General features: G+C 45.8%; 1 pseudogene; it reads left to right on the forward strand.

The window, feature by feature from the left end:
- Positions 1–741: 741 nt before the first annotated feature.
- LOC127454706 (solute carrier family 2, facilitated glucose transporter member 1-like) lies at positions 742–23,023 on the forward strand (annotated as a pseudogene).
- The last annotated feature ends 212 nt before the right edge of the window (positions 23,024–23,235 follow it).

The raw sequence follows: 23,235 nt of genomic DNA on the forward strand, positions 1-23,235 counted from the left end.
AAGAAGAGAGTGTCAAGACGAACTTTGATGTCAGCCTGACAAAGCCTGCTTGAAATATAAAACAAAAAGTTTAAAATTAGTTTTTACAGCTTGAAATTTTAAGGTTATACTGGCTTTACCATCAGTCAGTCAGACAGACAGACAGACAGACAGACAGACATAAAGAAAGACAGACAGACATTTAACCAAACTATATAGAGCTTCTTTTTCTGTTAATGCACAATTTTCTGTAAAGCTGCAATGAAGAAATGAAGTGAATTTTGAAAGGCATTATACAAATAAAATGACTTGACAGACATACAGGTAGGTAGGTAGATCGATGAAGGACTGTGCTGAGTTTGGTAGATCTAGGAGGAGTTACATTTAAAAATTTTGGTCTGGGGTTAGGGGTTTTGAAAAATCACACTTTGTCTAGGCAACATAATTATGATAAATAGTTAAATACTAATACATCAGTGAACCAGTTGTGTTCTAAGGGAAATATCCTAAATGCTATTCTTGTGCTGATCTTAGTATAAGACTGGTCTTCCCTGAAAATGTGGGCTCATCGCTGCCATTCCATCAGACCCAGCTCAAATTTACCAACTCGGTGTGACTTCATCACAGCTCTTAGGGGACCCAGAGAAAGTGGTGCGAGTCCTGGTAGGTTCAGGGTGTGAGGGATGTCTCAATGTGGGTGGAAGTGGAAAGTAAAAGACAAGCTGTGGGAATGGGTGGGGTGTGCAGAGACATTCATGGTAGATGGATGCCATTGAAGAACGGGCTCCGATGGTGTTAGCGAACAGTGAGGTGCAATTTCATGGATGAAGTCAAGACATACACAGGTGCCAGGGAATAGTGAGGAAATTTTGAGACACTGTAAGCCATTTCTGAGCAGAGCTCCTGGCATTCATAACCACTCCTGACTATCCCTTACCCGTATATATACGGGTAAGGGATGTAACATTTTGTTATTGCGATATACATTTGTAACTCTACTCATATCGAGTAACCAGTATTGTTATACAATTTAACAGGTACAAGTGATTGTTATAGTTAAGTGATTTTTAAATGATGAACCTGAACTATTCTGACAAAGTCATTTGATAAATTAACTTTCAGAACACTGACCAACCACTTGAGCAACTTAGGACTGTCTCAACAATTTCATAAAGAAATTCAGAAAAGTAATCGATGCAAAAACACATCTATTTCCCTTCATTTTCTGGGGTGAAAATCAAAGGCCAGTGGCTTTTAAGGAGGATAGTGTACATTTATAAGTCTTTTGTTTATAATTGCCTCAATATATAAGTGAAATATGAGCCATTCATCATAGATTTAAATAACTGCATATTCTTGGGCATAAAAATATATCTACAATTAATATAGATTGGTTTAAAGTTTTATATTTTATATATATAAAAAGAAAATATTGTACTAGTGTAACAGTAGTGTTCAAGAAGTAAAAATCCCATTCATTTTCTCCATAGAGAAATAGATTTTTAACAAAAAAGTTTAAACCATTTAAGACAGACCTACCATAATAATACATGCATATATATATATATATATATATATATATATATATATATATATATATATATAATTCTAATGAGTTTGATTCCTAGTAAAGAAATACACTACCCATAATATCCTGAAGAGAGATCCACCAGTCACAAAAGTTGCTGTTAAAAGAGCTTGGCACTGGCTGCCTACTCCCAGGAAGCATTGCAGAGACATAATCAAGTCAGTCTCCCTACACTCTCAGATAACTTGCATATTTCTATAGGCTATATCTGAATATTTCGCAAGAAACTTCAAATATATTGTATGTTTATAACCAATTAGAATAAATCAATAGTTTCATACTGTACCATAAATTAAACTTCATTTGCAATGCTTAATGGGATGAGTAGCTCCTTCCCTCATAAAATAATTGAAGAACACAGTCTTGTACCTTTGTCTTTCTTCTAGATTTGTACATACTTTTTTATTAAAATCAATGTTGTGGTTCTTCTCTTCTCTGTTGGGTTTGGTTCATAGCTTAGAACTCTTCAAGAAAGGATTTTTACATTATTTTTTAAAATGCCTATGGAGTCAAGGTGGAGTGGGAAAAATACTTCCAGAACCAAGGTTGCAAGTGGGCTGCACTGCTGTTGCACTATATTGCCAGATCATGATGTTTTTGTCCTGTTGAGTTGATTAACCACAACCCATCCCACCCAGAATCAGCTAACTGTTACGCTACAGACCTCCATCGTAGCAGTGGTGCTCGGCTCCCTCCAGATAGGATACCACACAGGCAACATCAACGCCACAGCCCGAGTAAGTAGAGTTGACTTTTGGGGCCAGCCGCTAGCATGGTTTCTCAGTTTACATACAAACTTCTCAGAGCCCTCATAAAACACTGAACAAACTTTACCAAGTCGCAGAATAATTCTGTTCAGCCAGCAATGGATTTGGAATGCTTTGCATTTGCACACAGGTAGCTATGATGTCTGGTTTGTGTTGATTTATCGGCCGTGTGTTGATATAGAGCAGTTCCCTCCAGTCAGCCTTTCATTATGAAAACACTGGGACTCCTCTCGAGATATTAGTCATGTCTGTCAAGCAAGTGAAATGCACTTTCCGAGTAAAGTATTCAAATTACAGGCTACTTTGACTTTTTGTTCTTAGAAATTCACTTTAATCATCGTCTTTGCATTATGTTGCTGTTTGTTGGTTTATGTACCATGGGGTGTCTACATGACAATTAATGTGCATAGAGACTCATTAAATGTACAGTAAGAGTATGAGGCATACTCTAGTGTGTTGTTAGTGTGTTTGTTTCATGCACAATGGTTTCACTGAATCAAAAAGAGAGACTGTGACTTGATGTGGTATTTTACATAAATGATCATCATGAAATCGCATTCTGGCAAAAGGTGGAATGGTATTAACATGTTTTTGTATTTCTTCATTGAGGTCATTGAGGAGTTTTTCAACACAACATGGAGATCTAGACACAATCAGTCAATACCAGACCACAGTCTCACTTTTCTGTGGTCCCTCTCTGTTAATATTAAGGAATTTGGAACACTGCTTTGTTCTTTGGGAATCAATGTCTTGCTGACACTTTTGGGAGGTGAGAAAATAAGCTTGTTTCACAAATACCTGACCTATCAGGAAACAGTGTCATTAACACCTGATCATTTCAGTATTTATTTTTTTTTTCCATATGAAAAAAATATGAAAAGATTACTAAAGATTACTTAATTTTTAAGAAATCAAAATGTTCTACCTCAGGCCCATTGTACCACAATACTTAACCACAATAGACTTTGGGAGGACACTACAGGCTGCCCCCTCCTCCACCCCCCTTTTTCTCATTTGATTCAGACCATTCTCGAGAAACTTAGGATTTTCTCGACAACTGCAATGTAATCAATGCATTTTGATAATTATTCTGAAAAAAAAAAAAAAAAAAAAAAAAATATATATATATATATATATATATATATATATATATAAATAAATAAATAAATAAATAAATAAATACTTTTAGTTGCCAATGTTTTTTTCATTACACACTAAATATATAAATGTAACAAATAGTAAGTTCATTATTCCGTTAACTGAATCAGTCATTGGTACACAAATGGACCCATTTCCAAAGAATGTCCTGCCAATGTCCTGGGGCATAGTGAATTCTGTTTTTGAAATAATTTAAAAAATAATTTCATTGTGTCTCACAGGCATAATGCTATCCTGATAGTAAATGCCCTATCTGTGGTGGGTGCATCTATGATGTTAATGAGCAAAGCCACAGCCTTGTTTGAAGTGCTTATTGTGAGTCGGCTGATCTGCGGCCTGGTGATGAGTCTGAACCCTCTTTACATCCACGGTGTCTCCCCCACAAACCTCCGTGGTGCCTTTGCAACTCTGAACCAGGTTTAATTTGCCTCTGGCATTCTGCTGGGCATGGTGAGCCACACCTGCTCTCATTTCAACTCCAGCTAAGCCTTTAATGGTTACGTAATTAACTAAGGCCTGGATCTCATCAATGCAAGCCTGATGTTAAAAGTATCTGTTTTGTATGTCTCAGGTGGTAGGCTTGGAAACAGTATTGGGTACAGAGAAGTACTGGACCCTGATGCCCTCTCTGTCCCTTATGCCTGTAATGCCCAGTACATGGCCCTTCCTTTCTGTCCCGAGAGCCCCCGATATCTCTTCATCAACAGAGGCAAAGAAAAAGAAGCAGAAGCTGGTGAGTTAAATGAACTTGAACTTTGAATGAACGCTTTTTCCACAGTTCCTGACATTTAATCATAGAAAACTTTCCAAGGTCAATTAGGATAACTATTTTATTTTAAGAATGTGAAATGTCAGAATAATAGTAGAGAGAATTATTTATTTCAGCTTTTATTTCTTTCATCACATTCCCAGTGGGTCAGAAGTTTACATTCACTTTCTTAGTATTTGGTAGCATTGCCTTTAAATTGTTTAACTTGGGTCAAACATTTTGGGTAGCCTTCCACAAGCTTCTCACAATAAGTTGCTGGAATTTTGGCCCATTCCTCCAGACAGAACTGGTGTACCTGAGTCAGATTTGTAGGCCTCCTTGCTCGCACACGCTTTTTCAGTTCTGCCCACATATTTTCTATCAGACTGAGGTCAGGGCTTTGTGATTGCCACTCCAATGCCTTGACTTTGTTGTCCTTCAGCCATTTTGCCACAACTTTGGAGGTATGAGTTGGGATGGTGTTCTTCGGCTTGCAAGGCTCAACATTTTTCCTCCAAACATAACGATGGTCATTATGGCCATTTTGTTTCATCAGGCCAATGGACATTTCTCCAAAAAGTAAGATCTTTGTCCCCATGTGCACTTGCAAACTATAGTCTGCAGTTTTGGAGCAGTGGCTTCTTCCTTGCTGTGCAGCCTTTCAGGTTATGTCAATATAGGACTCATTTTACTGTGGATATAGATACTTGTCTACCTGTTTTCTCCAGCATCTTCACAAGGTCCTTTGTTGTTGTTTTGGGATTGATTTGCACTTTTTGCACTAAACTACGTTCATCTCTAGGAGACAGAATGCGTCTCCTTCCTGAGCGGTATGATGGCTGTGTGGTTCCATGGTGTTTATACTTGCGTACTATTGTTTGTACAGATGAATGTGGTACCTTCAGGTGTTTGGAAATTGCTCCCAAGGATGAACCAGACTTGTGGAGGTCCACAATTTTATTTTCTGAGGTCTTGGCTGATTTCTTTTGATTTTCCCATAATGTCAAGCAAAGAGGTACTGAGTTTGAAGGTAGGCCTTAAAATACATCCACAGGTACACCTCCAGTTCAGTACACCTCCTATTAGAAGCTAATTGGCTAATTGCCTAAAGGCTTGACATCATTTTCTGGAATTTTCCAAGCTGCTTAAAGGCACAGTTAACTTAGTGTATGTAAACTTCTGACCCACTGGAATTGTGATATAGTCAATTAAATGTGAAACAATCTGTCTGTAAATAACTGTTAGAAAAATTACTTGTGTCATGCAAAAAGTAGATGTCCTAAACAACTTGCCAAAACGTCATGGTTACTTGTGTAACCTCTGTTCCCTGATGGAGGGAACGAGACGTTGTGTTGATGTAGTGACACTAGGGGTCACTCTTGGGAGCCCGAGACACCTCTGGTCTTTGATAAAAGGCCAATGAAAATTGGCGAGTGATATTTGCATGCCACTCCCCCGGACATATGGGTATAAAAGGAGCTGGCGTGCAACCACTTATTCAGGTTTTATGCTGAGGAGCCGAGACAAGGTCCGGCCATTTCAGTGGGTAGTTCAGCGTTGTGGCAGGAGGGACACAACGTCTCGTTCCCTCCATCAGGGAACGGAGGTTACACAAGTAACATGACGTTCCCTATCTGTCACTCACTCGAGTTTGTGTCGATGTAGTGACACCAGGGGTCCCTGTACAAAATGCCGCATCTCGCTGAACTGTGTTATGTGAACTGGCGGTGTGTGATGGGCAGACCACTGTGTGCCTCGTAGCCAGCGTACCAGGCTGACACATAACCTCCCCCAACATAGTTATGAGTGTCGAATGGCCCTTTGGGGACAAGTTGACTACCCAAAAGATTGAGACAGGCTAGCCCAGTCGTGGCCTCTTTTTTTTTCCACTCCCTAAAAAAAAGGGTGAATATCCGACTGGGCCGACCAGGTCAAGTCGGTGGGTGTCCCTACCAAGGGGAGGACACTGTGGAGACCACACCTCGCCCAGTGGAAAATAGGTCACATGGAAAATATTTAAGTGGAAAATAGGTCACATGGCCTTGCTGAACTATGTCAGAAGTATGTCATGTGGAGAAGTCTCATGGTAGGTCCTACCCAACGGGGAGGAGTTACTACAAACATGGAGACTGTGGCAGAGGGTCCTCTGCCCAAGGAAGACGCAGTTTGCCAACAGGGAAACAAATTAGTGGAAGATATACATCGCATGGGGTTACCTACAGGGAATCGCCACATGCGGAGCACCTACCCCAGAACAGGGCTTTAAGTTAGCACATGTACTGGGCCGGCAGCGAGTCTCTCTGAAAACTTGACTGCCACAGGGCTCGGAGGAAGTCAACCAGGGAACAGTTTGTGAACACTACTGGGACTTAATGGCGCATGTCTTCAGCTCAGAGGAGGTAAAAGGTGCTAGGTGCAAGCAATACATCCGGCTGGCTATCCTGGGCTTATCCGCTTGTATTGCGTGCCACTACCTGGGATGAAACCAGTTCCACTTGGAGGTTGTAGAACCTCGCAAAGGTGTTGGGTGTTGCCCAGCCCGCTGCTCTGAAAATGTATGTTAGAGAGGCACCCCTGGCCAGGGCCCAGGAGGCTGCTACACCCCTGGTAGAATGGGCTCATAGCCCTACCAGGGGAGGCACGTCCTGGGCGTGATATGCCATAGCAATGGCGTCAATGAGCCAGTGGGCGATCCTCTGCTTGGAGACAGCACTTCCTTTCTGCTGTGCACCAAATCAGACAAAGAGCTGCTCAAAGATCCTAAAGCTCTGCGTGCAATCCAAATAGATGTGTAAAGCATGCACTGGACACAGTAACGACAGAGCTGGGTCTGCCTCCTCCTGCGACAGCGCTCACAGGTTCACCAACTGGTCCCTAAAAGGGGTTGTGGGAACCTTGGGCACATAGCCCGGTCGGGGTCTCAGGATCACGTGAGAGTAGCCCGGACCAAACTCCAGGCACATTCTGCTGACAGAGAACTCTTGCAGGTCTCCTACCCTCTTGATGGAGGTGAGCGCAGTCAGGAGGGCAGTCTTCAAGGAGAGTGCCTTAAGCTCAGCTGACTGCAAAGGCTCAAAGGGGGCTCTCTGTAGACCCTGAAGAACTACAGGGAGGTCTGATGAGGGAACAAGGCGCGGTCTGGAGGAGTTCAGCCTCCTGGCGCCTCTCAGGAACATGATGATCAGGTCGTGCTTCCCTAAGGACTTACCGTCCACTGTGTCGTGGTGTGCTGCTATAGCGGCAACGTACACCTTCAAGGTGGAAGAGGACAGCCTCCCTTCCAACCTCTCTTGCTGGAAGGAAAGCAGCGATCTGACTGTCAGCCTGATCTCTCTGGGGGTCTTCCCGTCGGGAAGAACACCACTTAGCGAACAGATGCAACTTAAAGGCATACAGGCGCCTTGTAGAGGGGGCCCTAGCCTGAGTGATCATGTCTACCACCGTCCAGGGGCCAGACATGGAGATTCTAGAGGTCTGGGCACGGGTGCCAGATGGTGCCCCGTCCCTGAGAAAGAAGGTCCTTCCACAGGGGAATTTGCGGGGGGGGGGGGCTGTCGTGAGGAGCGTGAGGTCCGAGAACCACGTCTGGGTGGGCCAGTAGGGTGCTGCCAGGACGATCTGCTCATCGTCCTCCCTGACCTTGCACAGTGTCTGTGCAAGTAGGCTCACTGGGGGAAACGCATATTTGCGCAGGCCAGGGGGCCAGATGTGTGCCAGTGCATCTATACCGAGAGGTGCCTCGGTCAGGGCGTACCATAGCGGGCATTGGGAGGATTCTTGGGAGGCGAACAGGTCTACCTGTGCCTGTCCGAATCGACTCCAGATCAGCTGGACCACCTGAGGGTGGAGTCTCCACTCTCCCCTGAGGGTAACCTGCCGTGACAGCGCATACGCTGCAGTGTTGAGGTCGCCTGGGATGTGAGTGGCTCGCAGCAACTTGAGGTGCTGCTGACTCCAGAGGAGGAGACGGTGGGCGAGTTGTAACATTCAACGAGAGTGCAGACCGCCTTGGCGGTTGATATATGCTACCGTTGCCATGTTGTCTGTCCGAACTAACACGTGCTTGCCCTGGATCAACGGCTGGAACCTCCGCAGGGCAAGCAGAATTGCCAGCAACTCGAGGCAGTTGATGTGCCAACGCAGCCGCGGGCCCGTCCATAAGCTGGCAGCTGCGTGCCCATTGCAAACAGTGCCCCTGCTCATTTTGGAGGCGTCTGTTATGACCACGACATGCCTGGAGACCTGCTCTAGGGGAACGCCTGCCCGTAGAAACGTGAAGTCGGTCCAAGGGCCGAAGAGGCGGTGACAGACCGGCGTGATGACCACACGATGTGTCCCATGGCGGCATCCCCATCTCGAGACTCGAGTCTGAAGCCAGTGCTGTAGCAGTCTCATATGCATCAACCTGAGCGGGGTGGCCACCGCTGAGGATGCCATATGTCCCAGGAGCCCCTGAAAGAGTTTCAGTGGAATCACTGTTTTCTGTTTGAACGCCTTCAAACAGGCCAGCACCGACTGTGTGCACTCGTTCGTGAGGCATGCTGTCAATGAGTCCAACTCCAAACCGAGAAAAGAGATGCTCTGAACTGGGAGGAACTTGCTCTTTTTCCAGTTGACCCGAAGCCCTAATCGGCTGAGGTGCGAGAGCACCAGGTCCCTGTGTGCACAACATGTCCCGAGAGTGAGCTAGGATTAGCCAATTGTCAAGATAGTTGAGAATGCAAATGCCCACCTTCCTTAATGGGGAAAGAGCTGCCTCTGCAACCTCCGTGAAGATGCGAGGGGACAAGGACATACCAAAAGGGAGGACCTTGTACTGATACACCCGACCCTCGAATACAAACCGCAGGAAGTGTCGAGGTAGAATCGAGACATGAAAGTATGCGTCCTTCAGGTCTACCGCCGCGAAGCAATCTTGATGCCGGATGCTCACCAGAATGCGTTTTTGCGTCAGCATCTTGAACGGGAGTCTGTGTAAAGCCCGGTTCAGTACTCGCAGGTCCAAGATTGGCCGCAACCCACCGCCTTTTTTTTTCAGTACGATGAAGTAGGGGCTGTAAAACCCCTTCTTCATCTCAGACGGAGGGACAAGTTCTATCGCACCCTTCCATAGGAGGGTAGCAATCTCCACGCGCAAGGTAGCAGCGTTTTCGTCCTTCACCAAGGTGAAGTGGATACCGCTGAACCGGTACCACAGCCACTTGGGCATGCAGCAAAATCAAATGAAAAGGCAACAAAAGATTCTCCACCCAGCCCTCCACCGGGTGATGGAGTGGTCTTCCTACCAGCTCCAAAGCAGTGGGTTTCGTCAACCCTGGGTCGCCCGTCTCAGGGGTGCTTTGAAGCCTTTCGTGGGTTCTTGGCGGCCGGCCGTGAGACTGGTGGCGTCTACTTCCTGCGGTGGGAGCAAGGAACCGTGTCTTAACCATCTCCATCTCGACCAGGTTGAGCCAAAGGTGGCGCTCCTGGACCGCTAATGTGGACACCGCCCGCCCAAGAGACCACAGCGTGACCTTCGTCGCCCAGAGAGCGAGGTCGGTCGCCGAGTGCAGTTCCTGCATCAGATCTGGGGCAGAACTACCCTCGTGCAGTTCTTTTAGCGCCTTGGCTTGGTGGACCTGCAGGAGAGCCATGGCGTGCAGGGCAGAGGCAGCTTGTCCAGCAGCACTGTAGGCTTTGGCCGTCAGGGATGACGTGAACCTACAGTGCTTGGACGGGAGCTTTGGGCGTCCATGCCAGGTGGCGGCGTTCTGCGGGCATAGGTGCACCGCGAGCGACTTATCCACCGGGGGAATCCCGTAGGTAGAAGGACCGAGGCTTACGAAAGCCAGCCGCGACCACAACGTTGCCATGGTCATGTCTCACAGTGAGTACATAAACCATCCACGAATGCTGTCTCCGCGTGGGTCGCGCCCAGACACGAAAGACAGCGATCATGACCATCTGAAGTTGAGAGGTAACGACCGCAACCAGGAATAACACACAAACGGAAAGGCATCTTTAAAAAGATGCGTCTTTAAAAAGACGTTCCGTGTGTGCCGCTCTTTTAGAGAAATATACTCTTTTAGGAAAATATACTCTATTTTTTCTGCCGAAGCGCCCAGGGGCGTTCTCTGCAATGCACCAGTGCAGAGGAGGGAGAAGCCGATGAAATGCGCCGTCAGATCCAGCAGAGGTGAATGAACAGTCAGCTCAGTAAACATCGACCGTTCGGCTCCAAAGAGAAAATCTGAATGAGTGGTTGCACGCCAGCTCCTTTTATACCTGTATGTCCAGGGGAGTGGCATGCAAATACCACTCGCCAATTTTCATTGGCCTTTTATTAATGACCAGAGGTGTCTCGGGCTCCCAACATTGACACAACGTCGAGTGAGTGACAGATAGGGAACTATAGTTTGCAAATATGAAATCTGTGGAGTGGTTAGAAAATGAGGTTTAATGTCTTCAACCTAAGAGTATGTAAACTTCTGACTTCAACTGTACATCAATCATTCTGTCTGTGTTTTACTGAATGATAATAAAGTTTAAAAAAACAAAAGACGAGAAAAAAGCATTAAAAACTGGAGCACAGTTTCTCTTAATATTCCCAAAAATGAAGTTTAGAGCAGAATTAAAAGAATAAAAGTTATTTTAGTGCAGCACATGTAACTGAGCTTCCAGTGTGCATTCTGCTCATATCTGTGTTCCTATTGTACATGTTCATGCATTCACTTTTTTATTTTATTTCTAATCATACGCTTATTCCCTTGAAATCCGCACGGAACCGGTGAAAAACTGGCTGTTTCAGCTACCCTTAGTGTCGTCCCGTTTCAAATGGATCGCCAAAAAAATGCATCTTTAAGATAACAAAATAACAATAAGATAACGAGATAACTTGCACTGTTTATTCTTGATACATGTAAAAAAAAAAACATGAATGAGTGTCTCTCGCCCATTTTTGTGCTTTATTGGCACCATTTACAAAGGAAAGAAATGATAAAAACAGCTGATAATAATAAACAGCGGGTAGGGAGATGTGGGTGAAGTTTTATATTCTTATTATTTTTGTCTCCTTGTACCAAATATCTTGTTCTACTCTTTCAACAAAAACAAAAGAACGGCTCGTTCCGGCTCACATTTGCGCTAACTTGCAAAGAAAAAAAAAAAGCAGTTGACAATAATAAAGACAGTGGTTAGGGAGATGTGGATGATTTTTTTTATTTTATTTTATAATAATTTTTTGTCTTCTGCTTCCTAATACCTTTCCCTCCTCTTACACTCTCTCTATATTTCATTGGCTGTGGCTCATTGACCGTCTTTCACTTGTTGGGACATTGCACACACATGATGACAAGACTTCTAGATATCAGACAGTTTTGAAAACAGTCGTAGCATCTGGGACTCGTCTTAGCCTGTCGCAGGATTGCGCACACAACAAGACCTTTCATCGTGAAATCCGAGACTTCTCTTCGCAGACCAATCGCCAACTCAAAACATCAAAGGAGACGAGCTTGAGTCTTGTAGTGTCCACTAGGCATAAAGTGATGATGCCTAATGGGTTGACAGGCTCTGGGTACTGCTGCAAAGATGTATGTAAGATGAGTGTATAAAAGGGTGGCAGACAGGTAACAGAGACAGGTGTCAATGGGCAGAATACAGAATAATGATTAAAGGCATATCAATGAATCTCACTTTGGGCGAGTGTGAAAATCTTGCAGGCTGCAGACAAGGGCACATGAATGGAGTATAAAATCAAATAATCAAAAACAGAGTTGTTGAATGGGCATGTAAGAGTATTTGAGAAGATTTGGTTAATTTTGTAGACTAATCTAAAAAATAAATAAAAAACACATGGAAAATTAACAGCCGGTAAGAAGTGTTCCTGAAAGTTTATGCTGGAAGACTGTTTTGAACCACCACAACAAACTGAAAAACACCTTCTTTCCCCCAAATTTACTTTGACATGACCTGACACCTTGGGCGTAGCACCAAATATTGGGCCCCGGGTACATAACTACTTTAGGGCCCCCTTAACAATTTGGGTTTGTGGTGGGGATAATATCTATTATAAAAATTTTAGATGGATATTTAACAGTACTAATTCATAAGTAATTCACAACTTTTTATTTTCAAACACAAATATTATTTGAATAAAGCAATATATTATAAAAAAAAAAAAAAAAAGCCTACTAACAAAATACATTATAAATGTATAAATCTATGAGTTTTCTTGTTGGCAAAGTCACCATAACATTTCTATAATGATAAGAGTGCCAGTTTGTTCAGTCTATCCTGAGACATTTCTGCTTTCATGTAGTTTTAGAAAGTCTTAACTTACCAAATGATATTTGCACAGGGTCCAAAATTAACTTAAAATTAGGGCTGGGTATTGTTACAGATTTCCAGATTCAGTCTGATATTTTGTCAGTTTTTCATCATATTGGTCACATTTTAGCTTTTGAAAAATGGTCAAACTCATTATATTCCATCAGTTAAATGTCTTGAAACTGTGTGAGGAGGAGGAGGGCATGCATCCTCACGGCCCGGCAACGCCCTCCTCCTTGTGACAAACTGCATTTATTATTTTGCATACATATATTTGTTACATGTTTATTGTTTACATGCATAGATTTTTCTATTTACAATTATTTACATCAATACTCAGAACACATGCTAAATTGGAACTGTCTCTTTAAATAGATAATGGCATCTGAGCGCAACTACAGCTGATATTGTTCCACACATATTCTTTTAGTGGTTTAATGTGAGGAAAAATTCACATGTATCCCATGGAGATCTGGAGAAAAATAACATTTAGGTATCATAGATGAACAGTGGATGATAAATTTTATCGATTATCGATGCATGCAGCCAAGTCTGTTTACATTAGCGCTTGTCACACACACAAACACACACACACACACACACACACTATATTATATACAGTATTTTTTATGACAATATGACAAGAAATCAAAAATTAAAATTAAATTAAAAAGAAAACTACTCTTCTACACTGTGCTCACCTCTACCGGCTGTGCAGTGTCACGTGCAAAAATAACTCACTCCAGAGGGCACTGCAGAGGAATTTAGACCCTACTCATGAAAAGGTTAATGGGGTTGGGATTTGCTAGCTCCTACGCAATTCCTGGAGTCGGAGTGCAAAGGTTTTTAAAATCAGTCAGAAAACAATGTCATGTTTAAAAGTTACCATGCTGCTTTAATGGACACTTTTGAGTAAGAACTGTTTTGTGGATTTGCCAGCTTGCCAGGTTAGTGGCATCAAATATTTTAGTTGCAAATCAACAGCAAGTCATCTAGATTTATTTTGTGTATTCTGTACAGTTAAACTGCTTTGCAATAAGTGAATGTGTTCCCCAACACACTGGTCTATTACTGTGGTACTGTACTGCAGACTGGCCATTGGGAGAACCGGGAATTTTCCCAGTGGGCCGGCCGCAAAATGGGGCTGCAATATGCGGAAGGGGGCAGTGATATGCAAACAGCATCAACAACCCGCTCAACAACTTTTGGGCCAGTTTCTATGTAAAATCCCAGGCCAAATATTCTTCCCAGTCTGCCCCTGTTACCAAATAATTATGTCCCTCAATAGCATGTTTAAGCTAAACAAGCTGCCATTGGTTCTTGACCATAATAAGCTTCAAAGTGGATCAGACTTAATGCTGAAAGTCAACAGTTTACATACGTGAGACTAGTTAAGCTAGAGTTCTTTACATTAAGAATCTGGTTTCAAATTTGAAATTACACTTCTGTAATTATGTCTCTGATGAGATATGAATGCACAGACTTACATTTTTAAATGGCAGTAACATGAAACCCAGATAAAATACACAGTCATGTTCAACTCTAAGTTTTTCTTTTATTTTCTCATATCACTACGGCAGGTCTCTTCAAATACTTTCTTGCGGGGGCCAGATTATCCATATGAAAACTTGGCGGGGCCCAACATTTTTTCTGTATTCATCTTTGTTAGCACTTTCATCGCAAGTAACATGTTAGTACATAAAAAAAATCGCCTTTAATACTGTGTGTTTATTTATATTAAAATAATCACAGGGTATACTGTATATTGAATTATCATGTTTTAAGGTCTGGCCATAAATTCCTTTATAATATCTGGCTGAAGAACTAAAATGACTTAAATAACAAATAAGTTTTGACCAACTTTATTTGGAAGAAAAAAACTAAACAAAACATAATTATCATTGTAACATTTTAAGGCTATTGTTTAAATTATGAAAACTGAGGAGGAACATTTAGTTCCCTATCTGTCACTCACTCGACGTTGTGTCGATGTAGTGAAACTAGGGGTCACTCTTGGGAGCCCGAGACACCTCTGGTCTTTGATAAAAGGCCAATGAAAATTGGCGAGTGGTATTTGCATGCCACTTCCCCGCACATACGGGTATAAAAGGAGCTGGTATGCAACCACTCATTCAGATTTTCTCTTCGGTGCCGAACGGTCATGCTCACAGAGCTGAATACTACTGTTCATTCACCTCTGCTGTATCTGACGGCACATTTCAGCGGCTTCTCCCCCCTCTGCACCGGTGCACTGCAGATAATGCCCCTGGGTGCTTTGGCAGAAATAAAAGAGTATATTTCTCTAAAAGAGCAGCAGACACGGAACGTCTTTTTAAAGACGCGTCTTTCTAAAATTATTCCTGGTTGCGCTCATTATCTCTCGCCTTCTGATGGTCACTATCACTGTCTTTCGTGTCTGGGTACTGCTCACGTGGAGACAGCGTTCGTGGATTGTCATGTTCTCATTGCGAGGATATGTCCATGGCAACGTTGCGGTCGCGGCTCGCCTTCGGAAGAAAGCAAGCCACCCCAGAGGCTCCCCGCCTCGGTCCTTTTACCCACGGGTATGAGGCCAGCGTGGCTAGCACTCGGGCGATTTGGGGACCCTAATGGGAAGGGTATCCCCCTGTGGACCTCCCATTCCCCAGCATGCTCATCTGCCCTGATCGGGCTTCCGGATGAGTCCGCCGGCTCGTCTCACGGCAAGTTCGACCTCTTATTCGGAGCCCGCGAAAGTGATGAGCTCTCGAGCACAGCATCGGAGAGCGGACTCGTCCAGTCGGAAGCCTCAGCTGGTTCCTCCCTTCGGGGGACGATTGCCCAGTCACAGGCTGATGCGGAGATGACGATATGCTTTCCCAGGCAGACGCGAGTGTCGGCTAGAGTGGAACTCACTGCCCTTCCCTGAACCCTCGCGGCTCGGTGATTGAGCAGCTCCGTGAGCCCAGGAACCAAAGCCACACCCTGCCCCCATTCCTTTCTTCCCGGAAGTGCATGAAGAGCTGACAAGGTCGCGGGAGGCACTTTTTACTGCCCGGTCCTGATCTTTTCAGCTTCCCCGCCCTCACTACCCTCAGTGGTGGGGCGGCCAAGGGCTATTCGGCAATCCCCCGGTGGATAAAGGCGCTTGCGGTGCACCTATGCCCGCAGAGCACCGCCACCTGGCGCGGGTGCCCAAAGCCCCCATCCAAGGCCTGTAGGTTTACGTCGTCTCTGACGGCCAAGGCCTACGGTGCCGCTGGACAAGCCGCCTCCACCCTGCACACCATGGCTCTCCTGCAAGTCTGCCAAGGCGCTAAAGGAACTGCACGAGGGTAGTTCCGTCCCGGGATTGATGCAGGAACTGCGACGGAGGTCATGGCGCGGTTTCTCGGTCTGACAATGGCCACACTAGTGGTCCAGGAGCGCCACCTTTGGCTCAACCTGGTCGAGATGGGCATGGCCGACAAGACACGATTCCTTGCTGCCCCCATTTCCCAGGCGGGCCCATTCGGCGACAACATCGAGGACTCTGCCCAGCAGTGTTCGATGGTGGAGCAGAAGATGGATGTTAGCCGGCATATCCTGCCCCGGCGCAGCTCAAGATCCCGCACCCCGTCTACTCATCGCCAAGGGCGTCCCCCTGCAGTGACTAAACCGGCTCCGCCACAGCCCGCCCCTTCGGCCCGGCCCCAGCGTGGAGCCCACCACAGGAAGCAGACACCACCCATCTCGCGGCCGCCCAGAACCCGTGAAAGGCTTCAAAGCGCCCTTGAGACGGGCGACCCAGTGACAGCGAAACCCGCTGCTCTGGAGCTGGTAAGCAGATCTCTCCATCTTTTTGTTACCTTTTGCATTTAATTGCGCTGCATGCCCAAGTGGCTACAGTACTCAAGAGCTCAGCAAGAGCGATTTCCTTGTTCCCTGGGTCACGTATCCGGTGTGCATGGCCGTCATCACGACCACCATCCACCACTCTATTTGGCAGGTTTGGCGCTCCAGCAGCAGTCTCCATGCCCAGCTGTGGCACAAATCTGCCCCCGATGTGACAGTCTCCATGGGTCACGAGGACAGGCCTCTTCCTCCCCCATCCCAGGCTGTTCCGGGGGTGGTCACAAGGAGCCAGGTAAGTGCTTTGATGTCCTTAGACTCAGCACGGCCACGATGTGGTGTGGCACATCGAGCTCCGCCCCGCCGCGAGGCCCCACCTGCCGGTACGTCCGATGACGTTGTCCCTTTGGTCCCCCTTGCGCGGAACTTGGATGCATGGCTTGCGCTTTCCAATCTGTTGCGAGGGCTGGTCCGGACCGTCCGACTCGGCTACGCGATTCACTTCACCGGGCGTTCGCCCAGGTTCAGCAGTGTCCACTTCACCTTGGTGAAGGACGAAAATGCTGCTACCTTGCGCGGAGATCGCTACTCTCCTACGGAAGGGCGCGATAGAATCTGTCCCTCCAGCCGAGATGAAGAAGGGGTTTTTCAGCCCCTACTTCATCGTACCGAAAAAATGCGGTGGTTTGTGGCCAATCTTGGACCTGTGAGTTCTGAACTAGGCTTTACACAGAATCCCGTTCAAGATGCTGATGCAAAAATGCATTCTGGCGAGCGTCCGGCATCAAGATTGGTTCACGGCTGTAGACCTGAAGGATGCGTACTTCCACCTCTCGGTCCTTCCTCGACACAGACCCTTCCTGCGGTTTGGGTCCGAGAGTCAGGCGTATCAGTACAAAGTCCTCCCTTTCGGCCTGTCCCTGTCTCCTCCCGTCTTTACGAAGGTTGCAGAGGCTGCCCTTGCCCCGTTAAGGGAGGTGGGCATTCACATTCTCAACTATCTTAATGACTGGCTAATCCTAGCTCATTCTCGAGACATGTTGTTCGCGCACAGGGACCTGGTGCTCTCACACCTCAGCCGACTAGGGCTTCAGGTCAACTGGGAAAAGAGCAAGCTCCTCCCGGTTCAAAGCATCTCTTTTCTCGGTTTGGGGTTGGACTCAGTCTCCTTGACGGCGTGCCTTACGAACGAGCGCACCCAGTCAGTGCTGGCCTGTTTGAAGGCGTTCAAACAGAAAACAGCGGTTCCACTGAAACTTTTTCAGAGGCTCCTGGGGCATCTGGCATCCTCGGCGGTGGCCACCCCGCTTGGGTTGATGCATATGAGGCCGCTTCAGCACTGGCTCCAGACTCGAGTCCCGAGATGGGCATGGCACCACGGGACACGTCGCGTGGTCAACACGCCGGTCTGTCATCGTCTTTTCAGCTCTTGGACTGACCTCTCGTTTCTACGGGCAGGTATTCCTCTAGAACTGTTCTCCAGGCGCGTCATGGTCACGACAGATGCCTCCAAAACGAGCTGGGGCACTGTTTGCAATGGGCATGCAGCCGCCGGCCTCTGGACAAGTCTGTGACTGCATTGGCACATCAACTGCCTCGAGTTGTTGGCAATTCTGCTCACCCTGCGGAGGTTTTGGCCGTTGATCCAGGGCAAGCACGTGTTAGTTCAGACAGACAACACGACAACGGTAGCATATGTCAACCGCCAAGGCGGTCTGCGCTTTCGTTGTATGTCACAACTCGCCCGCCGTCTCCTCCTCTGGAGTCAGCAGCACTTCAAGTTGCTGCAAGCCACTCACATCCCGGGCAACCTCAACACTACAGCGGACGCGCTGTCACTACAGGTTACCCTCAGGGGAGAGTGGAGACTCCACCCTCAGGTGGTCCAGCTGATTTGGAGTCGATTCGACAGGCACAGGTGCACCTGTTTGCCTCCCAAGAATCCTCCCCACTGCCCGCGGTGGTATGCCTTGACCGAGGCCCCCCTCGGCATAGACGCGCTGGCACACAGCTGGCCCCCTGGCATTCACAAATATGCGTTTCCCACAGTGAGCCTGCTTGCACAGACCCTGTGCAAGGTCAGGGAGGACGAGGAGCAGGTCATCCTGGTAGCACCCTACTGGCCCACCCAGACATGGTACTCAGACCTCACGCTCCTCACGACAGCTCCCCCCTGGCGAATTCCTCTGAGGAAGGACCTTCTTTCTCAGGGACAGGGCACCATCTGGCACCCGCGCCCAGACCTCTAGAAACCTAAGCGGTCTACCACCTGCAGTGGTAGACATGATCACTCAGGATAGGGCCCCCTCTACGAGGCGCCTGTATGCCTTTAAGTGGCATCTGTTCACTAAGTGGTGTTCTTCCCATCGGGAAGACCGCCAGAGATGTGCAGTCAGATCAGTGCTTTCCTTCCTGCAGGAGAGGTTGGAAGGGAAGCTGTCCCCTTCCACCTTGAAGGTGTACGTTGCCGCCATAGCAGCACACCATGACGCAGTCGATGGTAAGTCCTTAGGGAAGCACAACCTGATCATCAGGTTCCTAAGAGGTGCCAGGAGGCCGAATCCCTCCAGACCGTGCCTCGTTCCCTCATCAGACCTCTCTGTAGTTCTTCAGGGTCTACAGAGTGCCCCCTTTGAGCCTTTGCAGTCAGCCGAGCTTAAGGCACTCTCCTTGAAGACTGCCCTCCTGACTGCGCTCACTTCCATCAAGAGGATAGGTGACCTGCAAGCATTCTCTGTCAGCGAGACGTGCCTGGAGTTTGGTCCAGGTTACTCTCACGTGATCCTGAGACCCTGACCGGGCTATGTGCCCAAGGTTCCCACCACCCCTTTAGGGACCAGGTAGGTGAACCTGCAAGCGCTGCCCCAGGAGGAGGCAGACCCAGCCCTGTCATTGCTGTGTCCGGTGCGTGCTTTACGCATCTATTTTAATCGCACACAGAGCTTTAGAATCTCTGAGCAGCTCTTTGTCTGCTTTGGTGCACAGCGGAAAGGAAGCGCTGTCTCCAAGCAGAGGATCGCCCACTGGCTCATTGACGCCATAACTATGGCATATGTCGCCTAGGACATGCCGCCCCCGGTAGGGCTACAAGCCCATTCTACCAGGGGTGTAGCAGCTCCCTGGGCCCTGGCCAGTGGTGCCTCTCTAACAGACATTTGCAGAGCAGCGGGCTGGGCAACACCCAACCCCTGTGCAAGGTTCTACAACCTCCGGGTGGAACCAGTTTCCTCCCAGGTAGTGGCACGCAACACAAGTGAATAAGCCCGGGATAGCTGGCTGGGTGTATCGCTTGCACATAGTGCTTTCCTCCTCCCTTGGAGATGAAGACATGCACCATTAATTCCCAGTAGTGTTCACAAACTTTGTTCCCTGGTTGACTTCCTCCGAGTCCTGTGGCAGTTGAGTTTTCGGAGAGACTCACTGCCGGCCCAGTACATGCGCTAAGAGCCCTGTTCTGGGGTAGGTGCTCCGCATGTGGCGGTTCCCTGTAAGGCTAACCCCATGCGATTATATATCTTCCACTAATTCGTTTCCCTGTTGGCAAACTGCATCTTCCTTGGGCAGAGCCCCTCTGCCCAGTCTCCATGTTTGTAGTAACTCCTCCCCCATTGGGCAGGATCTACCTTGAAGACTCCCCACATGGTTGGAAAGACCATGCGATGTATGTTTCCACTTAAATATCCCCCCCTCTCTTTGGGCGAGGTGTGGTCTCCGCGGTGTCTTCCCCTTCAGAGGGACACCCCTTGACTAGACCTGGCGGCCCAGTTGGATAATCCCCCTTCTTTTTTAGGGAGTGGAAAAAAAGAAGGGGAAAAGAGGCCACGACTGGGCAAGCCTGTCTCTATCTTTTGGGTAGTCGACTTGTCCCCAAAAAGGGCCGTTCGACACTCATAAATATGTTGGGGGAGGTTACGTATCGACCTGGTGTGCTGGCTATGAGGCACACAGTAGTCTGCCCACCACACCGCCAGTTCACGTAACACAGTTCAGCCAATTGTGGCGTTTCGTGTAAGGACCCCTAGTGTCACTACATCGACACAACGTCAAGTGAGTGACAGATAGGGAACGTCATGGTTACTTGTGTAACCTCCGTTCCCTGATGGAGGGAACGAGACGTTGTGTCCCTCCTGCCACAACGCTGAACTACCCGCTGAACTGGCCGGACCTTATATTGGCTCCTCAGCATAAAACCTGAATGAGTGGTTGCATACCAGCTCCTTTTATACCTGTATGTCCTGGGGAGTGGCATGCAAATACCACTCGCCAATTTTCATTGGCCTTTTATCAAAGACCAGAGGTGTCTCGGGCTCCCAAGAATGACCCCTAGTGTCACTACATCGACACAACGTCTCGTTCCCTCCATCAGGGAACGGAGGTTACACAAGTAACCATGACGATCTGCTAAAGCCCTGTTACAATATCAGCTCACATATGTAAACAATGGTCATATAGAAATGTCATGTTTACTTAAGAATTAATACATTTAATTTTCTTTTTGGAAAAAAAAAAAAAAAGAGATAACATGTATATTACTCCATTTTGTCTATAAAGTATCATCCTACTCAGTGAGGGAAAAATAAGTCCTTCAAATATTGTGAATTTACACAAAATAGCTAGTGCAGAAGCCAGATATTTTGCAGATAATCATTGGTAAAAGAAGAACAAACTGTGTTGATTATGTTTGTGATTGAGATGGCTGATTCACAGCTGTATATACAACCAAATATTATCAGGATATTTGCAGGTTCAGTTTCACGTTATCACTGTTTTTATGAGCACTGCCAAGCCTGAATAGATGAGACATGCCTGTTTGACACTTCAAGAATAGTAAATAAAAGCAATTTTTTCAGCACATTTTTTTTATTTTTTATTATTTTTATTTTTATTTATTTTTTTATGTTTGGTTTTCATCATCGATTTCTCTTTTGTTGCCTAAAATGTGCATATGTGCAGACAACATTTCTGTAACAACTGCGATTGATTTTTACATCTGTAGATTTGACAACATTCACACAGCTAAGCAATTTATATAAATACATTTGATTGAAAAAGACGCTATCAAATGCTCACCTAAATGGTGCTATCCATGTTTTGCAAAGCATTGTGACTAAACTATCGCCAGAAAAGCTTAAACACGCTCTTCGGTCTGGTCAACTGATGATGGCTGAATGTAGTTTCACGCGCCATTAAGCGCTGTTAAACTCACCGCTGATTGCTGTGGCTCGTGCCTTTGAATGCTGAATTGTGTGCAGAGAGCGCTCTGGTATTTAAAAATTCAGTCAGAGGGCCAGATAAAGATAATTGGCAGGCCGTATTTGGCCCGCAGGCCACCAGTTGACTAGCCCTGTATTACAGTCTGCTGTTGTTGTTGGATGTAATTCTAGGATAGTGTGTAATGATTCTCCCTCTGGGTCTCAAACGTAGCATAACTGCTTAGTAGAAACTCTTTCCCATGTCTACTTCTTTTCTTCCAGATCATAAATTATTCAACTAAAATGTTTGCCCAGTCCAATTTTGATGAAGCCAAATATCTGACGCTTGGGGTGGGGGCCGTTAATGTGGCATTCACTATAGTAGCAGTGAGTATTTCATATTACAATATTATTATTACTATTATTATTATTATTATTATTATTATTATTATTATTATTGCTGTTGTTAAATATTCATTACATTTTAACTTTTGTAATTTTACTGTATTACTTTTTTTTTAACTACAATTCATTCAAGGTATTGTTCAGTATTATAAGTGGGCTTTAATAGACAAATGAGTCCTATATATCATTACAATAAATTTTTTTATATACATTTTATTGTGTATTATTTTTTTCTTCTTTTCTTACTTCAAAGTTCTTCTTGGTGGAGAGAGCAGGACGCAGAAAGTTGTTACTTGCTGGATTTTTGTCCCTTGCAATTTGTAACCTGCTTATGACCATCACATATTCCATACTGGTGAGATTTCTGAAATTATTTGCTCTTCCTGTTTTCAAACTTTATCATGTGCACTTCCAATTTTCAAACTCCCCACCAAAAAAAAAAAAAGGGCAAAACTTCTTGGCTTTAACTCTTCTTCTTGACCTATTCTCTCATCTCAGCCCATAGTTTCAGACATCTGCAGTGTTCAGGTGCTAGTGGTATTTTTCCTGATCTCAGCTTATGAGGTTGGGCCTGGGCCAATCTCTTGGTTCATTGCTGCTGAGCTTTTTGACCAGTCGGCACATCCCATTGCTTTGGCCTTCACCAGCATGTTGAATTGGGGAGGGAAGTTTTTACTAGCACTGCTCTTTCCATCTCTACTGGTATATGCATCTCTTGTCTTGAGAATATAAAGATCAACATAAAATCTGGCCTTAAAATGTATTAAAATTTCAAAACCATTAATACCATCAATACTTATGTTTAATACTAGCTACTATCTACTCTAAAGTTCATACAGTTTACATGAACATAACAGCAACATACTCATTATGTCTTTATTTTTGTTTTCAGAAAATGTGTGGGGCCTATGTCTACCTCCTATTCATGTGTATGGCCTTGTTTGCCTTCACTTACACCATGATTTGTCTTCCTGAAACCAAACGACGCACCTTTGATGACATTGCGGCTGAGTTTCGTGGGGCAGAGGGCATTCCGCTACAGAACAAGACAAATTTCAACACATTAATTTGAGCATACAGGTTCCTCTGACTTTACCATTTGACCTTGAGGTTACCAGGACCCTTTAACAATGATTGGTTCAATTTCTTTTCATTGTTTTATGTTCACAAAATATGAATGAATAATGGTAATGGGCTCTGCATACTATATCTAATCAGAAAATGGTAACCTATTACCTATTTCTGAAAACCGGAGACCCTTGTAGGCATTCTCCTGTTAACAAG

The sequence above is a fragment of the Myxocyprinus asiaticus genome, chromosome 17, assembly GCF_019703515.2.
Source record: "Myxocyprinus asiaticus isolate MX2 ecotype Aquarium Trade chromosome 17, UBuf_Myxa_2, whole genome shotgun sequence".
Lineage (NCBI taxonomy): Eukaryota > Metazoa > Chordata > Actinopteri > Cypriniformes > Catostomidae > Myxocyprinus > Myxocyprinus asiaticus.